Raw genomic sequence first — 20,409 nt, forward strand, 5'->3', positions numbered from 1 at the left:
TGTGCTGGTGTGAGTTTTGTTATGTGAAGGGCCCGCGGCTGGCGGTGTGAATGGTTTTGTATGTCTCACACGTATGAAAGGTGTATGAATGGCCTGTAAAGAGGTTGGTGCCTTGTCGTGGCTTTACAGCTCACGAGCTGTGAGTCAATGGTTCAGTTTCTCGCCCTTTCAATTATTACCAGTGCATTTCATTTCTGTGAAATCACTTGCTAATACAATTGTATCTACTGAACCATCACTCACCCTCGTGCCAAATCCAACCAGTATGTGTGTGTGCTTGCGGATTGGATGGCTGTGCAGTAATATTTGTCTTTCTGAAGCAGGGTGTACCTTGTCCCTTTTTTGGTGAATTTTGTAATGTGTTGCTTTTGTGCCTGGTGGTGCGAATGGTCTTGCTTGTATCACGTATGAAAGGTGTGTGAATGCCCTGTAAAGTGGTTGGTGCCTTGACGTGGCTTTACAGCTCACGAGCTGTGAGTCATTGGTTTGGTTTTTTGTGAATTTAATTATTGACAGTGCATTTCATTTTTGTGAAATCTCTTGTTAATAAAATTTAATACACTGAACCATGACTCACCCTCGTGCCAAATCCAACCAGTATGTGTGTGTGTTTGAGGAATAGATGGTTGTGCAGGAATCTTTGTCTTTAGTTTCTCTGCCAAGGTACACTTTCCATGCAAGAATAACCCACCAACTGAAGTGAGGCGACATCAACATTGCCTATCCCAAATGTCCCATCACTACGTTTTGGGCCCTTGCCTGCCGCGGGTACTTGGATCTCCCACACAAGTAAGGCACCATTTTTACCGGGAGACCTGGGGGAACGCTGGGTGGTGGTAAATTTGTGTGAGCCCGGTGATGCCACAACTTTCCCACCCCAAAATGTGTGAAAAAAGTGATTTTTTCAGCAAAAATTGAGGTTTGCAGGGGATTCTGGGTAAGGAAACGTTGGGGGATCCACGCAAGCCATACCTCCCTGGAAGCCGCCGGGTGTCTAGTTTTCAGAAATGCGTGGGTTTGGTAGGTTTCCCTAGATGGCCGCAGAGCACCGGGCCAAAAACCAAAGTGACCCCCCTTGCAAAACCAGGTGGTTTTGCGATAGGCCATTTTGATGTCGCCTCACTACGTTTTGAGCCCTTGCCTGCTGCGGGTACTTGGGCCTCCCACACAAGTGAGGCACCATTTTTACCGGGAGACCTGGGGGAACGCTGGGTGGTGGTAAATTTGTGTGAGCCCGGTGATGCCACTACTTTCCCACCCCAAAATGTGTGAAAAAAGTGATTTTTTCAGCAAAAATTGAGGTTTGCAGGGGATTCTGGGTAAGGAAACGTTGGGGTATCCACGTAAGCCATACCTCCCTGGAAGCCGCCGGGTGTCTAGTTTTCATAAATGTCTGGGTTTGGTAGATTTCCCTAGGTGCCGGCAGGGCTAGAGTTCAAAAACTACAGCTAGTCACTTAGCCAAAAAAGGGTCATTTTTCACTGCAAAATTGAGGTGTGACCACGTTGCGTTTTGCGCCGTTTCCTGTCGCGGGCACTAGGCCGACCCGCACAAGTGAGGTACCATTTTTCTCGTAGGACTTGGGGAACGCGGGGTGGGTGGAAATTTGTGGATCCACGCCGATTCCAGAACTTTCCATCCCAGAAATGTGGTGAAAATGTGTTTTTGTCATTTTTTTACGTTTGCAAGGGATTCTGGGTAACAGACCATGGAGGGAGGTAGTCAAGTCACCCCATCCTGGATTCCCCTGGGTGTCTAGTTTTCAAAAATGTATAGGTTTGCTAGGTTTCCCTAAGTGCCGGCAGGGCTAGGGTTCAAAAACAACAGCTAGTCACTTTGCCAAAAAAGGGTCATTTTTCACTGCAAAATTGAGGTGTGACCACGTTGTGTTTTGCGCCGTTTCCTGTCGCGGGCACTAGGCCGACCCGCACAAGTGAGGTACCATTTTTCTCGTAGGACTTTGGGGAACGCGTGGTGGGTGGAAATTTGTGGATCCACGCAGATTCCAGAACTTTCCATCCCAGAAATGTGGGGAAAATTTGTTTTTTTTTGTCATTTTTTTACGTTTGCAAGGGATTCTGGGTAACAGACCATGGTGGGAGGCAGTCAAGTCACCCCATCCTGGATTTCCCTGGGTGTCTAGTTTTCAAAAATGTATAGGTTTGCTAGGTTTCCCTAGGTGCCGGCAGGGCTAGGGTTTAAAAACTACAGCTAGTGTAAATTTTCAGTGTGAAAATGTGGTGTGTTCAGCTTAGGTTTTGAGCCACTTCCTGTCGTGGGCACTATGCCTACCCACACAAGTGAGGTACCATTTTTATCGGGAGACTTAGGGTAGTTCAGATTTGTAAAGCAACTGTTCTTACCTATTGATTTTGGATGCATTTCTCCCTTCCAAATGAAAGACATTGTGTAAAAAAAAAGTCATTTTGAAAAATGACCAATAATTGTCATGCAAGTATGAGTATTCCCAATTTCGAAAATGTGCAAATATGCACTGTTTCTAAACTCTGTAGTTTGTTCCCATTTCAGAAATACATAGGTGTCTTTCATACCGATTTTTCCATGTATACATTTTCCCACAATAATTGCTATAGACCCGGAACAAAAAAAAACCCATTACAAAATGCTGCTCAGTTTTTTACTACTCTGGGTTCGTTGGGCTCTTGGTGAACCTACAAGTCCTATATATCCCCACAACCAGGAAGGTCCAGTGGATGTAACGGTACATTGCTTTCTAAGAGATGTGATAATTAGAAGAAGTTACAGGTGAAAACGTTGACTCAAAAGGCTGCTTTTTTCAACTAATTTTTAATTTTTCCTATATTTAACTGTTAGTTTCTATAAAGAAACCTTGATGGATCTACACAAATGACCCCTTGCTGAATTCAGAATTTTGTCTACTTTTCAAAAATGTATAGCTTTCCAGGGTCCATTATTGTTTTTGTACCCATTTCTACCATTAACTGGAAGGAGGTTGAAAGCACAAAAAATAGCAAAAAGAGGGTATGTCCCAGAAAAATGCCAAAACTGTGTAAACAATGTTGGTTTTCAGACAAAATTCTGTCATTCCCTAAAAGCTGGAGAAATGGTGATTTCAGCCCCACAAACCCTTTTTTGATACCATTTGCAGAGAAAAACCCAGAAGCTTTCATTTGCAGCCCGTTTTTCCCATTTTTCACAAAAAAAACAATGTTGCTGTATTTTGACTAATTTCTGGGAACCCTCTAGGAGAATCCACAAACCCTGGGTACCTTTAGAATCCCCATGATGTTGGAAGAAAAGGACGCAAATTTGGCGTGGATACCTAATGTGGTCAAAAAGTTACAGGGGCCTAAGCGCGCACTACCCCAAATAGCCCAAAAAAGGCTTAGTACAGGAGGGGAAAAGGCCTAGCAGCGAAGGGGTAAAAATGGCCGGAATGAAGTGTTCTCCTGGCATGTCTTTTGCAGCGAACAGTTTGGGTGAAAGGCGTAAGACGAGTTAAAGCTTTGATGGATTCATATTAAGGTAAATCTTGGACATAAAGCAGTGAGCAACTTAACGATATAGGTTTATCGAAGAGAAGGTTAAGACACATTTATTTTTCAGCTGGTTCAATCGAGGCAACAAGGCTGTATTAGTCAATCAGAGGCTAGAACGAAACTCGGTGAGAAGTGTTTTGGTGCTTATGGATGGTTTTTTTTGCATTAATTTTACTTTTGGCATTATTTGGGCACTTTTAAAGCGCTGAGTGTCAGCATGGTTTTGAGCAGGCATATTTCGATATTAGTTTGAATCACACAAGTGGTGTCTTGGGTTCTTTTCTATTATCGTTAACTGGTTTTTTTCAACTTTAAAAAAAAAAAAACAATCATGATGGTTAAAAACAAAAATGTACGTGTTGGTATAAATTCAGTGATGCGTTTTTAAGTTCAAAATGAGTTATGTTAAGCTGATAGTAGGTTTCCTTGTGCACTACATTAAATGGATGATTAAAAGTGTACTGTTTGTATGATTTGCAGATGTCCATCCCCTGAAGAAGGGCCAAAGGGGCCCAAAATGCATTGGGCGAGTAAAGTTGAATTGCAACTTTAAAAAACGGATATGATGGACATTATGTATTGTTCGCTTCAAGAGAAAAATTCAAAGAGACTTTGTGTTTTGCATATGTTGTATTAAAAAAAAACACATGAGTGAAGGGACAACCACGCAAGGCTATTGTTTGGTGTAAAGTCTTATTCCATGAAAGTTTGTAAAAATTGAGTTGATTTTTGTTGAAATGTGAGATTTTGATTCAAAATAACTTTATAGCAAAAGCTATTGGATACAGTGCGCAAAGGTCAAGTTGAAATACTTGATTCAATTTTGATTAGATTCACGACCTGTGTAGACAGCAGGTCAACCATTGCAGCACGCCGTTCATTTTTAGATAGATTAAAGAGTCATTGAAATTTAGAAAACCAAACCGGAGTGCTCCTCTTCATCAAATAATGTCATTTACATCAACCACGAGCCGATCTACTCTCAGTCCCCAAAGTACACCCGATGTGCGCGTAGCCGCGAGCTTCAACACTATGTGTATTGATATGATACCTTACATATTGAATTCCTGTTTTTTTCACATGGTTTTATAATACTGCTAATTCTGTGTATGAATGTCAATTGTCTCACTTTATAATCATGTACCATGCCGTGTTAACAGCTTTTCAATCGTTTTTTCCTCCTAGTTATTTTATCTCATGAATTGCCTAAACCTCGCCCTCATCCCATAATTAGCAAATTGTCTACCACCTCGAATCTATCCGTGTCCGGGATATCTGCCGTTCCTTCACTCAAGCTCTCGAGCACCTCTTCTGTTTCCGTTCTTTGCGGACACATTAAACCAGTGTCCCTAGTTACGCCCCGCTCCCTCCCCTGCGAACCAATCAGCACCCCCAGGTCATCACCCTCGGCGCACACATTCCTTTCTTTATGGCCAGTCCTACGTTCTCCTGTTAGACACCGGCTGTATCTCGCACACGCTCGTGGCGGCCCGGTGATTCATAACTTTTGGATTTATTCGGAGATCGAAATTATCACTTCGCTTCAAGGTAAGCCCCTACCGCCCAAAACTGCAGATTCATTGGTATCCCCCGCTCCTATACAGAGGTTAACTAATGACCTTGTCCGCTACCCCCTTTCGAATAGGTATCCTCCCGAACCTTGGAACAGCTGATCAGGGCCTTGTCCCTGCAACTTGCTCCTTCCTTTTCCCCCCGTTTTCCGCTTCTGGCCGGTGAGTTCTCTCTTGCTTTTTCCTGATTAGGTTTTGCCCTTCCTTTCTTCCCGCCCTCCACCCCTCCCCTTCCCCAGCCCCCTCTCTCTCCCCCCCAATCCCCGCTCCCTCTCTCACGGCACCTCGTCTCTCTCCTCAGAAATTGGCCGGACGATCGTTACTGACACCCTGCCTAGTTGATTCGATTACTACAGCGAGCCCCTTCTTACACTAGCACTATTTCCTCACGTGCATCAGGTAGGCATACCTCTCCTCCCTCTAGCTTTCATTTCTACCGCTCCTCTCCCTGTCTCTCTTTCCCCAGCCGCTCTGATACTTTCCTTTTTCCATACAGCACTCATCAAATATGCCACCCGGTCCTGATGATGATCCTAACTTAACAGGATCGAAACGCCGTCGACCCTCGCCCACCAGCCAAAACGCCTCAGGCGCACCTCGAACTTTGGTTCTCCAAAATATTGAAAATGACAATCTATTTATCTGAAATAATTACTGTGTGAACCTTTTTATCTTGTATATATTTTACATTACAGTTTCCTTGCGCTGTAGTGTGTCTTTTCACGTTGTCACTTGCGCCGTCACTTCTTGTCACGAGCACGATGTGCACTTTTCTTTTGGGTTGCCTTTGCATTCATACCTAAGAGTGCTGTTACAACTGTTGTGTATTTTTCTGGTCTTCTAAAAATATATGATGCCCAAGAGCACATCTAACAAATATCCTGAAGTCTCTCGCCCTTTGTTCCTTTATTGTAATGTCCTGTACATACAAATATAATCAGTCTTAATGAATCCGGCTGAGATATTGTTGTATTTATACTGTACCTACCCAGATCTCAGCTTGGTTTATGGGTTATACTCCTGTGGTTCTTTCCTACACTTACATAAGTGTGCATAATATACTAAGCCAGCCTCCCTCTTAACAAACAAAGAAGAAAGCAAAAGGTCCAACTACAAAGTAATGGGGGAAAATAAAAGAAAATACTCTTGGAAGTATAGAACAGACATATAATAAACAACAATGTATTATTCAAGTACACAGTCATGAAACTTTCTGGGGAGGACAACAGCTCTTCCTCCACAAGTGGTAACAGGGGGATTAGCACTCTCAGAACGCATCTCAGATTGTGCGTTATTTGAGTCGAAATTGGTTAGAAGTCCAAAACCAACATTAGTGCCAGAAAGAACCCTTTCGGAATCCATATAGTGTCTTATGCCGACTACACGCAGCTAGTCGTAGCACTGAATTAAGCTGGTCAGTCACCCACTGACCTCCACTCCTGTTTGGAGGAAGTGGCTAAGTGGATGAGTCTTTCCCATCTTAAACTCAATGGCGACAAAACCGAGCTGATGATGCTCGGCAAACACTTAAGTGTTAATCTCAAGGCCCTCTGGCCTGTCTGCATGGGTTTGGCCCCGGTCACAAAGCCTGAAATAAAAAGCTTAGGCATTTAGCTAGACCAAGACCTCTCCTTCAAATCCCAAGCTAGGAAGACGGTCACTTCACGCTACGGCCTGCTTAAAATGCTCCGTAAAGAACTACCCTTACTCCCTTTTCCAGCAATAAATTTATTGATACAGTCTCTGATCCTATCTTGGATAGACTTCGGCAATGCCCTTTATCTGGGAGCCCCCAATGCAGTGGTCGCTAGGCCACAGATCGTTCAGAACGCGGCTGAACGGTTGCTTACTGGCACCAGCCATCGCTGCTCTGCGAAGCCCTCATTGCACTCCCTGCACTAGCTTTCAGTGCAGGAGAGAATACACTTCAAAGACCTGTGTGTGTCCCACAAGTCTCTGGAAGGGAACGAACCTCTCATCATCAAAGATTTGATCCGTCCATATTAAGCCTCCAGAAGTCTTCGCTCTGACACGCTTAATCTGGCAGAAGTGCCCAGAATCAAGAGAGCTAGAATTGGGGGTAGGCTTTTTTCATACAATGCCGCCAAGCTCTGGAACGCTCTCTCACTTCACATCCGTAGGGAACCTATCCACTCAATCTTCCGGAAGCATTTGAAGACCTGGCTTTTCCCATAATTTCTGGGATGCTTCCGAGTAGCCATGCACTTTACAAAAACCCATTCCATTTCCATTCCATTCCAAAGACTCGCTTTGTTCTGGGACATTCAAAACCCTTTTATCTTTCACGTGGGTAAACAAAGTGTCATCACCAACATCCTATTTCCCATCTTCCAGCCTATAGTTAAGTACTTTACACTCTCTATTGCAGTTCCACCATCTGCCATCATGAGTACTTACTGAATGTTTACCTAATCTTACTACCCAAAAAGAACCAATAAACTTTGCATAACCCTTTTGCTTGTGGTGTGAGGTTATAATTCCGATCTTGTTACCTACTTTGATATTGGGATTTACACACCCTTGGCATAACTCATGATGCTTCTTGTTCTGGTCTTTGCTTGATATTTGATCAAAACATTCTTCTGCAGTGATTACCTTTCAGCAACTTTGTTTTCCCTCATTCCACATGCTCATCCAAGCCAGGCAATGGAAGGTAGCCATCCGCAAAAAAGAAAAATGGCATCTCATGCATCATCGAGAGTGCTGTAGGCCTGTGTATCCAAATTATCATCCACAGGGCATCATGAATGTTGTTCCTATTAGCTAATGACTGTTGTATGTAATCATTAAATATTCAGTTACCCCTCTCTACTTGACCACTGGCCTGTTGATGGTACAGAGAATTCGTCCTCTTGTGCTTTATTGCATTGGCACTGACAAAAATTCAGATACTGTAAGAAGTAAATTGTACTCCATTATATGTAACCAGAACTGCAGGGAAATAGCTTGTTAACATATCCTTAAAGTTTATAGCATTTTTGGTGGTAGGCTCTTCTACAAAATGCAACTCAAATCACTTAAAATAGATGATGGCTATGCTATATCAATACTCCTGTCTAAGCCTGTAAAAAGTCCCTATAAAATCCATTCCCAATGTATGGCAGGCTGAATTAGGGTTCTTTATAGGCTGTAATGGTGCCTTGTGTTTGAAATGATTTATCTGAAATGCTACAAAGCTGCAGGACTGTATCAATAATTCTTCCACTGCATCCTTGCCTGACCACAAGAAAGCCTGTCTGAGCCTTCTCTTAGCTAAAGTAATATCCTGTGTGCGCCAATACAACCAAACTATGTCTTAGTGTCAGGGACTCCAAAACTCAGAATGCACTTGCAAAGGGAATGTTTGCAATGTTCCCAAGTGTAGACAAGACTGCTATGTGTTTTCAAGATCCTGAGGTCCTTTAACAATGGTATTTGTTGTGAAATGAAGCTTGCACCGACCTGAAAGCTGAAAACGGAAACAAGACTGAAGGAGGCTTGCCAAGTGAGAGTGGTTCAATAACTTCACCCTTAAACCAAAGTCCAAGGGGAAGTAAACAGATAATAAAGAAGTGGGATACTATGTGTAGGAGAGTAGGGTCTGCTTTCTATGTTCACCCCCACTTTTTGCTTTTGCTTTACTGGATTTCGACTTAGATGTGGCTGTGGGCCTGCTAATCAGACCCACAGCCCTGCTGTTCTCTCTCTAAATTAATACTATGTACTTTAGGTGCATAACCCATTTGGATAGGGTCACCTTATTGGCCCCTGTACAGTGTACCATAGGTACCCAGGGCATAGGTGCATCCTAGGCCTACCAGGGGCTGCAGCATGTATTATGCCACCCCTGGCCTGGCCTTCCATTATGACACAACTGGCTGATCACTCAGCTAAGGCAAGGTCGTGTAATCACCCCTTGCTTAGGTGTAGTATTCCTATACCTACCTTATATATAGACACATGTGTACCTATCAGCCACTCCTATGGCAGGCCTTAACAATCCTGGAGGCAGAGTGCTTGGTAACATGTGAGATGGTGCTCTAGCATGAGCTTTGCCTGTCTGCAGCTTTTGGAACCATGTCCTTATAGCTGTTCTATGATATAGCCTACCATATACTCTTAAAGTACCTTATAATCTTAAACGGTTATGGCAACTATGGTTTGGCTTTATCAAAACATGTCGTGTAAGGTGTCCAACACTTTGGAATAATGCCCCCATCCCATTTCTGGGGATGAGGATATTATCCCTCCCTTCTAGAGGGAGAAGACATGTTGAAACCTACTTACCCGATTAAAGTTAACCAGAGCCCCAGCATCACAAAATGGATGCTGCTGCCACGACACAAGTCTGAACTCCTGCTGCTGGGAGTGATCCCGGCACGGTAGGCTTGGACAATAGGTTTCCTGCCTTGGGAGGTGCGAGCACTACCCCAGACAGGCCTTAGTGTATTGGGGCAGGGAGGGATGAATGAAACGAGACACTGCCTGGGGCACACAAGGTGCTCCATGCACAGTCCAGTTCAAACCGGTGCTGGGGCACTCCAGCACCCAGACCTGGCGCGAAACTGGACAAAGGGAAGGGGGTGTAACCACCCCCCTCCCAGGTCCCACCCATAAGGCGTGACCTAGCAGGTAACCCAGCCCCCCAGATTTGGATAAGAGTGGTAGCTGGGCCCCAGGAGATTAGATTATCCTGAACCTGCATCTTGAACAGAAACTCTGGACCTTCGACATTCAACGAAAGAAGAAGACGGAAGAATCTCCCTTGTAGCCAAGGAGTGGCTACCCTGTGCAAAACAGGCACCATCAAGAGACTACCCTTTGCTTTGCTGAAGTTCTACGAGGGACCGACTGCAGAGCCCGACCAGAGCCTTGACTTCCAGACTTCTCCGACCCTGATCCACATCCACAGCCGAGCTGAGATCCGTGGAGGCGACGAGAGACGTGGGACCGGCTACCTGGGAAAAGTGGCGAGTATCTTCCAGCGCAGCTTCTGAGGTACCCTCGAAGTTGTGCACCGGGGATTGAGAAGCCCCAACCCCAAGCACCATCTGCACCGAAGTTCAGCCCCCCACACTCCATGAGTCCTGCGTGGGGCCTTTCTGCATTTTCCTGCTTGCCGCGTCTGTCCGGTTGCTTGCCCGTTGGCTAGCGGCCTTTGCGACGACACACCTTTGAATCTTCACTGCTGGTTTGGCTCCTCCAGCCTGGCTCCCGCTTCTCTGCAAAAGAGAAGCACCCCAGACCTTCCTGGTCTGCACCAGAAGCAAGTCCTCCATTCTTCGTGGGTTCCGCTTGCCAAGGCTTGGTAAGTCCTAGTTCGACTTCGACGCCGCCGCCAGCAAGAGCCTTCGTGGGAGAGCTCGCCTCCTGGTCCTGCTCGACGTCTCCTGGTACCCGTGGCTGCTGCGACAAGCTTCACCTCTTCACCTGCAATCTTCACGACATCGCCTGGTTCCTTCCTGGTTCCACGTGGTCACTGGCTAGTGACCCAGACTCTGTCCCTTCTGCTTGCAGGTATCCTCTCTTCTTGATCCCAGCCTTGGGATCCACCGGACACTCTTCACTGACCGCCTGTCAGCAACTTTCCTTCAGGCATCCATAGAAGTCCACGACGAAACCCGACGCAAGTTCACACCTATGCACCCGCGGGCTAGGTAACTTGGGTACTTCGGTGCTCACAAGGGTATTGACTATCCTAGGGTCTAGTTTCCGAGTCTCGACTTTCTAGCTATACCAGAAGTGTCCTAAAACTGCTTATTTCTAACTGCTAGTGATTCTATCGACTTTTACGCATTACGCGTGAGTGTTTCCACTCTGCACCTGAATCCCGTGGGCCTCCCACTTCCTAACTGTTGGTAGTGTAGTGTAGCCCCAGCGATTCCCTAGGCCTAGGCCTATCCTGTGTTCGTGACAGTGGTTCTTATACCACTTACTTAGTATATGGTTTGCGTGGCCCCTAGGGCCTAACTGTATTACTTACCTGTGTGACTTAATGTATGCATAATTAAGACTGTGTTGTACTTACCTCGAATCTCATAAAGAGTGCTGAGGGTTTGACTAGAATAAATACATTCTATTTTTATATATATCTGTTGTGGTGTCCTTTCATTTGGTATTCAAGGGGTTACATATGGTATAACAGCTGGCTTCACATGCCATTCAGAGTTTAGCCTAAGACTGCTCTTGTCCATGCTACCACTAGGATAGCTGGTCTATAAGGTTGACTTTACAACCAATCACCATAAGGGTTGTTTGGACTGATACAAGGTGTACACTAGAATTAGTGACATCATATATCAGGCCAACTTCTCACACTATGCAAGACGTTTGCTGGAAGAGAAAGCAAGGACTGCAAGAGTGATAGCATAAACCTTAAACCACTGTGGGAAATTTGTTTTAAACCGAGTAGACAACCCAGAAATAATGGAGCTAGCCGACATACATCGCCGGCACCAAACCCCTTAAACTAGCGCAGGACCCAAAGTGCTTTTATACAGCGAACAAAGCCATCCTCTAAAGACAGGGACCTTTAGTAGGCCAACCATTTCCATCAAGTTTGCAATTAGTTGAGGAAAATTTACCTGGTGTCCCTACAGACAATGCAATACTTAGGAAACCCTGGAGGAAAACTAGCTAACATATAGAAATTAAAAAGGATAGAAATAGGAGAATAAAAAAAAATACAAGCGAAACCCACTTACTTGAGCACTGTTTCTTTCCTCTGAGGGTGGGGCGACGAGCATCCGGTCTATCTAGGAAGACCTAAGAAGGGGAACAAAAAGAAGGATCATAACCATGAAGTCAACACCTGGCCCACCCCCCTTTACAGTCAAAGAAGGTAAAGAGACACTAAACAAAAGACAGTAACATTATTCCGTTTTTGTTGTGCTTATTTTTTTGGGCTACAATTCATAACTGTTCAAAGGCATGAATAAATAGACTAAACAACAAGCAAGCCTAAACCCTATTGTTGCATACAACTAAACCCACACACATTGCAAATACGATCATTAGAGAATGTAATCTGAGACTTCATCACCCAGAAAACCTACAGCAGCCAGCTTGGTTTTGACCCTATTATTAAGAGAACAACATTCAAGGACACATTTCTCAGAATTTGTTAGCCATACTATAGGAAAGAGTTTAGAGACAGCCCTCACTTGAAGGTGTCCTGGAGTATAGACACTGGGCGTACCAGAATCAACACTGTTCTGGTCTTGTGCAGCTGAGAATCTGGACTCTAGTAGGGGCATCTCTGTTGCCAAGAGTTATTATTGTGCCTGATACCAAGGATTTATCAAGTGTGTTTGAAAAGGAAACAAGAATTTACACAACTGCCATTTTTTGAGCTTTGGATTTGAAGTACGATTTCCAAGATGAAAAGTAAAGTGTTATTCGATTTTGGTCATAGTGGAAAGACATATTTAGTGTTACAGAAAACTCAAGACCGAGTTTCTGAGACCTGAGAAAAGGAACTTCTTTCACAAAGTGAATGACAAGCAAAAGGAAATCAACAACTGTTTATGACCTATGTGAGTGAAATAAACTTGAGAAGTTTGCATATGCAAGTGATGCTGAGTTTGTGAAGAGAACAAACTACCCAGTGCAACCAGGGAGAAGAAGAGCCTCTCTTCCTCTCAAGACTGTAAAGTGGGAGGAGCCTAGCGCGCAACCAAGATGGCCACGTAGGCACAGGGCTCCCGAGGGCCTCCGCAACCTCCCACGTCTATCCTGAATATATCCGGATTCTATCGACGGGCTTCTACAGGCGAACATAAGCGGAGGTGATACCCGCTGTCCAAACTCGAATCGGACTTCAGGAACCGGGATAGCATCGACTACAAGTTGGCGGCCTACTCCCGGCCTTGCCCCGGACTCGAGTTGGCATGGTGCCCGGGCAGAAAGTGAACAGCAACAGCGTGTAGAACCCGGGCTGGTGCATACCCCACACTTTCACTTTCGGTTTCGGGTCTCCTCGCTGAACCTGGCTGAGGGACCCTGGATTGTTAGCGCCTCATCGATAGTGGGAAGATTGGGAATCCTGCCTGGCTCTTGGACACTAGTCTGGACTATATTTCGTGATCGCCGAGGCTCATTAGATCGGATGTCCGGGGATTACTAATTGTGTTGGTGGACGACAACCTTGGTGGCCATCAGACAATGGCGGCTAGATTGGACGGAGATAAACAAAAATCCAAGACGACTAGGCGGGGAGGTTATACCCAAGCTAATAACATGGATCGCTATGCTCAGTCAAAAAGATCCCCTAGTGGATTGCGTAAGTCTCCGGAGAGATCCAAGGATGGCCCGGGATCGTCCACAGAATTAACATTGCAGGACGTCATGGGTGCCATCGACGAGATGAAAGCTGCGGTTGATCAGCGATTCGACACCTTGGCCCATAAATTGGACACGATTTTGATCGACGTTAATCTACTCAGAGCGGACCTTTCGAAAACGAATGAAAAGGTCAAATCCCTGGGTCTGAAAACGTCCAGCCTGACAACGGTCGTGTCCGACCTGCAAACCGAAGTTCGTAATCTGCGGTCATCCAATGATTTATTTGTCCGTAGGCTGGAGGATTCTGAAAGAAGGGCCCGGCGGAATAATGTGCGCATAATAGGGGTGCCGGAGAAGTCGGAGGTTCCTGCGGCTGACCTCTTCGTGGAAGACCTCGTGATCAACCATCTTGCACCCAAAGGATTGAGTAAATTTTTCGCGGTCGAGCGGGCCCATAGAGTTCCGGGGGGTAAGCCGAAAACGGGCGCTCCCCCACGGCCTATCATTGCCAGAATTTTCAATTTTAGGGACAGGGACGCTATCCTGCAGGCCTCGAGGGTGAGTGGGCCGACGAAGTTTGAGAACACTAATATAAGCTTCTATCCGGACTTCACACAGTCGGTCCAAAAGCAGAGACAGGGGTTCATGGGTGTTAAACGGCGACTGAGAGACAAGGAGCTGAAATATGCGATGCTCTTTCGGGCCAGGTTGCGTGTTGAGTTTGAGGATCGGTCACATTTCTTCGATCGGCCGGAGGTGGTTGGAGATTGGCTTGATACTCTGTCCCAGCGACAAAGTCGAGTGGGACAGACTGAGGAGAACAGAGAGGACTTGGCGGGGCAGGAATAGACTCTTGGTTCCCGGTGACTGAACATTGCGATGACACTTCCATACTTTGATTCGATGTTTCTATTCAGTGCCTTATTCTTAAATGCCTGGGAGTTGTGGGGTGCTTAGTGAGGCTCTTTCCTCCTCTGGGGTTTCTTTTTGTAGATTAGTTAATGCTAGGGCGACAGGCACACTGCAAGTTGGGGGGGCTACATGGGCTCACGCAGGGGTGCAGGGAGGGGGAGTTGTAACGGGAATGTTGGTGGGGAGGGGGGCTGGGGAATGTTTGAATGTTTCACAAGGCAACGTAACGCTATACGACTGGTGGTCGGGTTCGTGTTCTCTGGGGGGGAGGGGGTTGTGCACGAGGTTGGGATGGGGGTAGGGGATTGAGAGTACTCTCATGGAATGTGAATGGATTGGGGGACAGGATTAAACATGGGGTAGTGCTGCAGTTTTTGAAACGACTTTTGCCAGACATTGTCTTTCTGCAGGAAACGCATCTAATTGGGAATTCTTGCCATGCTATGAATAGGCGGGGATATCGTCTCGCAGTCCACTCCGGTTTCACTTCTGGCTCGAGGGGGGTGGGCATCTTGGTTAGAGCCTCTCTCCCGTTGGAGGTGGATGATGTGATCCATGATGACAGAGGGCGGTATGCTGCACTTGTAGGAAGATGGGAGGGCAGAACTGTCTCACTAGTTTCTGTTTATGTCCCACCAGGATTGCAGACTAACATTTGCTGATTTGGGGCGAATGGTCTTGGGACTCCCGGGGGGGGGGGGGGTTCTGGTGCTGGGCGGCAATTTTAATTCTGTCGTATCCGGTAGAGCGGATCGTCACCCTCCCAGGGATCTCTCTAGGGCACAGACTTGGCTGAGTGGGTTTATAGATACTCTCGGACTGATAGACTGCTGGAGATTAATGCACCCGGGACAGGCGCAATACACTTTCCACTCAGGGGCTCATGGAAGTCTATCGAGACTTGATTATGTCCTTATGCCCAAGCTGTGATGGTTAGGGAAGTGGGACATCTGGCCCGGGGTATTTTTGATCACTCCCCACTACTGTTGCACATGGAGGTCACCCCCGGGGCTGGGGGGAGGGTGGCACCGATTAACCCCTGGTACTTGCGTAATCCTAAAATCCGGGCTGAACTGGTCAAGTCTCTCGAACACTATTTCAATGACAATGTGGGGTCAGTATCATCTGCTGTCTCGCTGTGGGAAGCCTTCAAAACAGTGATCCGTGGGCAAGCCCTTTCTCTAATTTCCCACACCAAGAAAAGCAAGATTGAGGAGGTGGTTCGCCTTGAAAACGAAATAGCCGAGTTGGAAGGGGACCTGGAGCTGGGTGTTACGAATGATAAGTTGCACGCTCTTAGTCTCAAGCAGCTTGACTATAGAGCGTTGGTCACCGATGCCGCCAAAGTGATGAGTAGAGAGCAACAAGGGCGCTTATATGATGTGGGGGATAAGGCTGGAAAATTGATTGCATGGTTGGACAAGAAAGAGGGAGCGAGTCGAGTGGTACCGGTTATTGAGAGAGCAGATGGCGTGCGTGTGACTGACCCTGTAGAAATTGTTGAATGTTTCGTGGCTTATTTCCGTGATGTATATTCTCCAGTCTCGGATCGCCCTGAGGATGACTCTCATCTATTGCTGAGAGATATTGCGTTGCCGTCTTTGTCGGAGGAGGATAGGATACTGATGGATGAGACGTTGTCGCCTGATGAGATTGCTTTGGCCATTCGCTCGGTCGCTTCCGGTAAGGCCATGGGTCCCAATGGCCTTCCCATCGAACTGTATAAACTGCGACCGGACAAGATGGTGCCTCATCTACGCGAAATGTTTCTTGAAGCACGAGAAGTGGGCTCCCTCCCCCATGACCAGCGTCTTGCTACCATAGTCGTGATTCACAAGGAGGGGGAAGTCGCGGGATCGATGTATCTCTTATAGACCCATCTCACTGTTAAACGCTGAGCCCAAAATTCTGGCTAAGGTTTTAGCTAATCGCCTGGTTAGGGTCGTTGGTGACTTGATCCATCCGAACCAGTCTGGTTTCATACCTCACCGTAACACGGCTGTGAACCGGAGGCGTCTTCATGGAGTGCTTGCCAGAGCGGCGTACATACGTGAGCCGGCCATTTTGGCGTCTTTGGATGCAACAATGGCGTTTGATACTTTAGAATGGCCGTATTTCTGGGCGGCGCTCGCGAAATTTGGTTTTGGCCCCGGGTTTATCGGTTGGGTAAAGTTGTTGTATGATGAACCATTGGCTCAGGTGGTAGTGAATGGCAGAGTGTCGACACCCTTTGTGTTGGGAAGAGGCACTCTGTCGCCCCTCCTCTTCGAACTTGCCTTGGAACCTCTGGCTGCCTGGCTACGATGGGAGCCCTCATTGCGGGGCATCAGGTGGACACCTGAATTTGAGGACCGCATCTCTCTTTATGCGGATGACATTCTCCTGTACCTCACATCTCCCCGGCAGCCTTTAATTGTATTAGTTGATGTTTTAAACTCCTTTGGTCGTAACTCCGGCTTGGTCATTAACTGGACTAAGTCATGCGTTTACGTTCTCTCAGGTGATGCTCCTCTTCTTCCGCGTGGCTGCCCTATCCAGATTTCGCAGTCGGGGTTTAAATACTTGGGAGTCTTTATAACATTAGACCCTGTGGCCCGTTATGAGCGGAACTTACTCCCCCCACTTCAACGAATAAAGGCCGACGTTGCGGGTTGGCGACGGCTTCCGCTTTCGCCGCTCGGACGTGCGGCGTTGTTTAAAATGATGTCGCTACCACGATTCCTGTATGCACTACAAAACACGCTTGACGTTATACCGGCCCGCTATTTCCGTGAGGTGGAGAGTTTGCAGAGGCAGTTGTTCTGGGACGGGCGATCGCGAATCGCTCTCACAAAATTGACACTCCCTTGGTATGATGGGGGTATTGCACTCCCCGATATCAAGCGATATTATTGGGCGTCCCAATTGGCGGCGGTGAATCACGGGACGTACGGACCGGCCCTGAACCCGGCGTTTGCGATGGATAAAATGTTATTGCCTGGTGGGGATTACAATAGGGCACTTTATTCGAAGTCTCCCGGTGTGCAGTTGACAGGCCCAACAAAGATAGCAGTACGTGTGTGGCATGCTGCGAATGCTGCAATGGGATGGAAAGTCCGCCTGACTCGAGCGACTCCGCTGTATGCTTCAGAAAGGCTGGGCTGTTTGTGGAAAACAAAAGGATTCGAGAAATGGGATATGATTGGCATATGTAAGGGGAGTGATTTTTGGGTGAAGGGGAAGTTTAAAACGTTTGAAATGCTGAAAGTGGAATATAAGCTGAATGATAGGGAGTACTTCCGGTATGCTCAGGTCCGCCATGCGTTGGGCTCGGTTTTCCCTGATGTTGCTGCTATCCCGGAACATTCCCCACTGGAGGACAGGGTGCTAGATGGTTACGTGTCTGACAGTACAATCTCCTTGATTTAAAAAAAGCTTATAAACGAACGGGCGGACCTGTTGACCCACCTGAGGGAGGTCTGGGTGGCTGACGGTCTGGAATTAGATGATGAAGACTGGGTATCGGCAGTGGCCTCCCCGAGGGAGGTGGCCATTCCGGCCCGCATTCGGCTCGTACAGTTGAAGATACTCCATAGAGTGTACGTCACTGGACCTCGCCTGATGAGCATGGGTTTTTCCGTGGATGGATTGTGTAAGCGTGGCTGTGGTTTGCTGGGTACTTTCCTTCACATCATATGGGAATGTCCTGAGGTGGCTCGCTTTTGGAGTCGGGTGCATGCGGTGATGGAAGAGGTCACACATGTTTCTTTGTTACCAGAGGCTAGGAGGTGTCTGCTGAACGTGTGGGAGCCGAATGACTATAATGTGGCAAAGACGCAGTGGGCGACCTTGGGGAATATGGTGGCTAAACGCAACATCGCATAGTTATGGGGTTCCCAGAGGTCACCTACGGTCTCGGTATGGAAGGAGAATATGGACTGGTGTATGTGGCGAGAGGCAAGCCTGGGAAATAGACTAGGGTGTGGGGACCATGGAATTCTTATCGCGGAGACATCTGCGCCCTTCCTCTGGCAATGGTATTGGATGTTCCTTTGACCCCTAGCTGCACATTCCTCAGTTGCTATGTTATGAGTATGCTACAGTTTGACTTTTCTTCTGCTCCCGGGCCCACCCCCCTCCTCTGTCACAGACCAGTCATGATTATTATATAAAGTGGAATTTCCTGCCCCGGGGAGCACGTACGGATACTTGCAATTCTTACTGCCTTGTTTGTGTGAAATGTTTATAAGTTTTAAATTGAAAGATGAAACCGTCTTCAAAACTGTTATTCGAATGCAACCGCTGCCTTCACTCTGAGTGCTGATGGACTAACGGGATCTTTTGATTGACATGTCTGTATAACGGTGAAATAACACATCTCGTACTAATTAGCGGCCGGCCCAAGTGGGTGTAGGCCCATGTCTAACTCTTTGAAGTCAAATAAAGGTTTCTTTTTAAAAAAAAAAAAAAAAAAAAAAAGACTGTAAAGTGATGGACTGAATAAAGGGGTCGAAAAGATGTTGTTTTTTGTGAAATAATCCTGTGCCAGCTCTGCCTCACGTCATCTGCTCTCTTGTCTGCCCTGGCTCGACGACCATGAACTGAGCTTAGAGCGAGTGGAATGCCCGCTCCTGTGCCCTCTTGTGATTGTCCCATTGATTATTACTGTTGTAATTACTGTTACCTATTCTATCCCACTGTTTGCACTGTCATTTCTGCAGCATCAGTCAGCCCCTTGAATTGTTAGTATTGCCAGTTAGCCTCCTCTTGTTGTTAGATAGTTCTTCCCTTCTGTACTAGCAAGCCCTCGCCCCCTCCATGCCGCTCATTTGCTGGACACTTTTAGCTACTAGCCACTTCCCTCCATCTAGTGTCCCTCCCTCTCCCAGGAGCTACCTAAGGGTGGCCGTAGCGCCTGCAACACCGAAGCCCCTGCAGGGCTCTCATGGCCAACTCCCGACCTGTATGTACAGCTCCAGTGCATGCTGGTCAATGTCTGATACCTCAGCAAACAGGCCACGGAAACCTGGGACACCATCACTACCCCTCACCCCCAATGCGATATGCATCATAGAGACCAGGCTCACACCCTCATCGACACCTGACATCGCATCCACAATGCCCTACGGCTACAAGATGATACACAAAGACCACCCCAACAAGCACGGGGGGCATCACCATCATCCACCAAGACAGCCTCCAATGCATCATCTCCGAAGATGACATCTCCTCCATCATGGAACATCTCAACTTCCAAATCAGCACAGACACCAAAACTACCATCAGAGGAACCCTCGCATACAGACTGCCAGGCTTCCAGCTTCTGAAACAACATTGCCAACATTATCACACCCCTGGCCATCAACTCCAAACACTACATGCTCCTCAGAGACCTCAACTTCCACCTCGATAACCCCAAAAATAACAACTCTGCCGACCTCCTGGAGAGTTTAAAAATAAGAGTGAGAGGGACCCCTTGTCACAGCCAAGGGAAATAGGGTACTTATAGCAAGTATAAAGAGGGATTTCCAGGCGGAAAACTTAAAAAGACACCATCCTAATTATGGCACATATGAATTACAGCCCATATGTTAGAACATGTACAAAATCAAATTAAGCAGAAAACCATATTAAAATGATTAAAAAAAGTTTTTATTTTTAAAAAACACAGTAAAAATACTTTACTTATAAAGTATGCAGAAACACATCAAAATTCACAGTTACAACCCACAAAATGCAGTCCTATGTATTTGGGAAAATTTCATGCCCAACCCTACCAATGGGATTATGCAATAATCTCAACAGTAGATGATTTTATCTAGTTCCTATTGTGATCTAATATACTAAACAGAGAGACAAAAACAGACAGTTAATTTTGTCATTATTCTAACACATCCGTTTTTAAGGATTCAAAAATGCTAATCTTCGGAACAATCGGATCATAATGTATCTCAAGGAAAAGCTATTGGTACGGATTGTGTCAAATGATAGCGTCGACGCGTTTCGATGGTTTTAGCTATGGTCCATCTTTATCAAGACAATAATAACGTCCCTCTTGTTACAGGCACTGGTTGGTTGCCGTAGTTACTCACTCCTGTTGACAATAGATCAGGATAGACAAATCAGTTCACAAATTTTGGCTG

At 46.5% G+C, this 20,409-nt stretch overlaps 1 long non-coding RNA gene across 1 annotated transcript in view; it reads right to left on the minus strand.

Annotated features, from left to right (window-relative positions):
• The window catches only part of LOC146830560 (uncharacterized), a 109,987-nt gene that overhangs the window by 20,751 nt on the left and 68,827 nt on the right, over positions 1-20,409 (minus strand). The window contains exon 3 of the long non-coding RNA XR_014961444.1: positions 11,797-11,857. This is a non-coding gene — a long non-coding RNA (uncharacterized LOC146830560). The remainder of the gene's footprint in view (positions 1-11,796; positions 11,858-20,409) is intronic.

The sequence above is a fragment of the Triturus cristatus genome, chromosome 5_1, assembly GCF_964204655.1.
Source record: "Triturus cristatus chromosome 5_1, aTriCri1.1, whole genome shotgun sequence".
Classification (NCBI taxonomy): domain Eukaryota; kingdom Metazoa; phylum Chordata; class Amphibia; order Caudata; family Salamandridae; genus Triturus; species Triturus cristatus.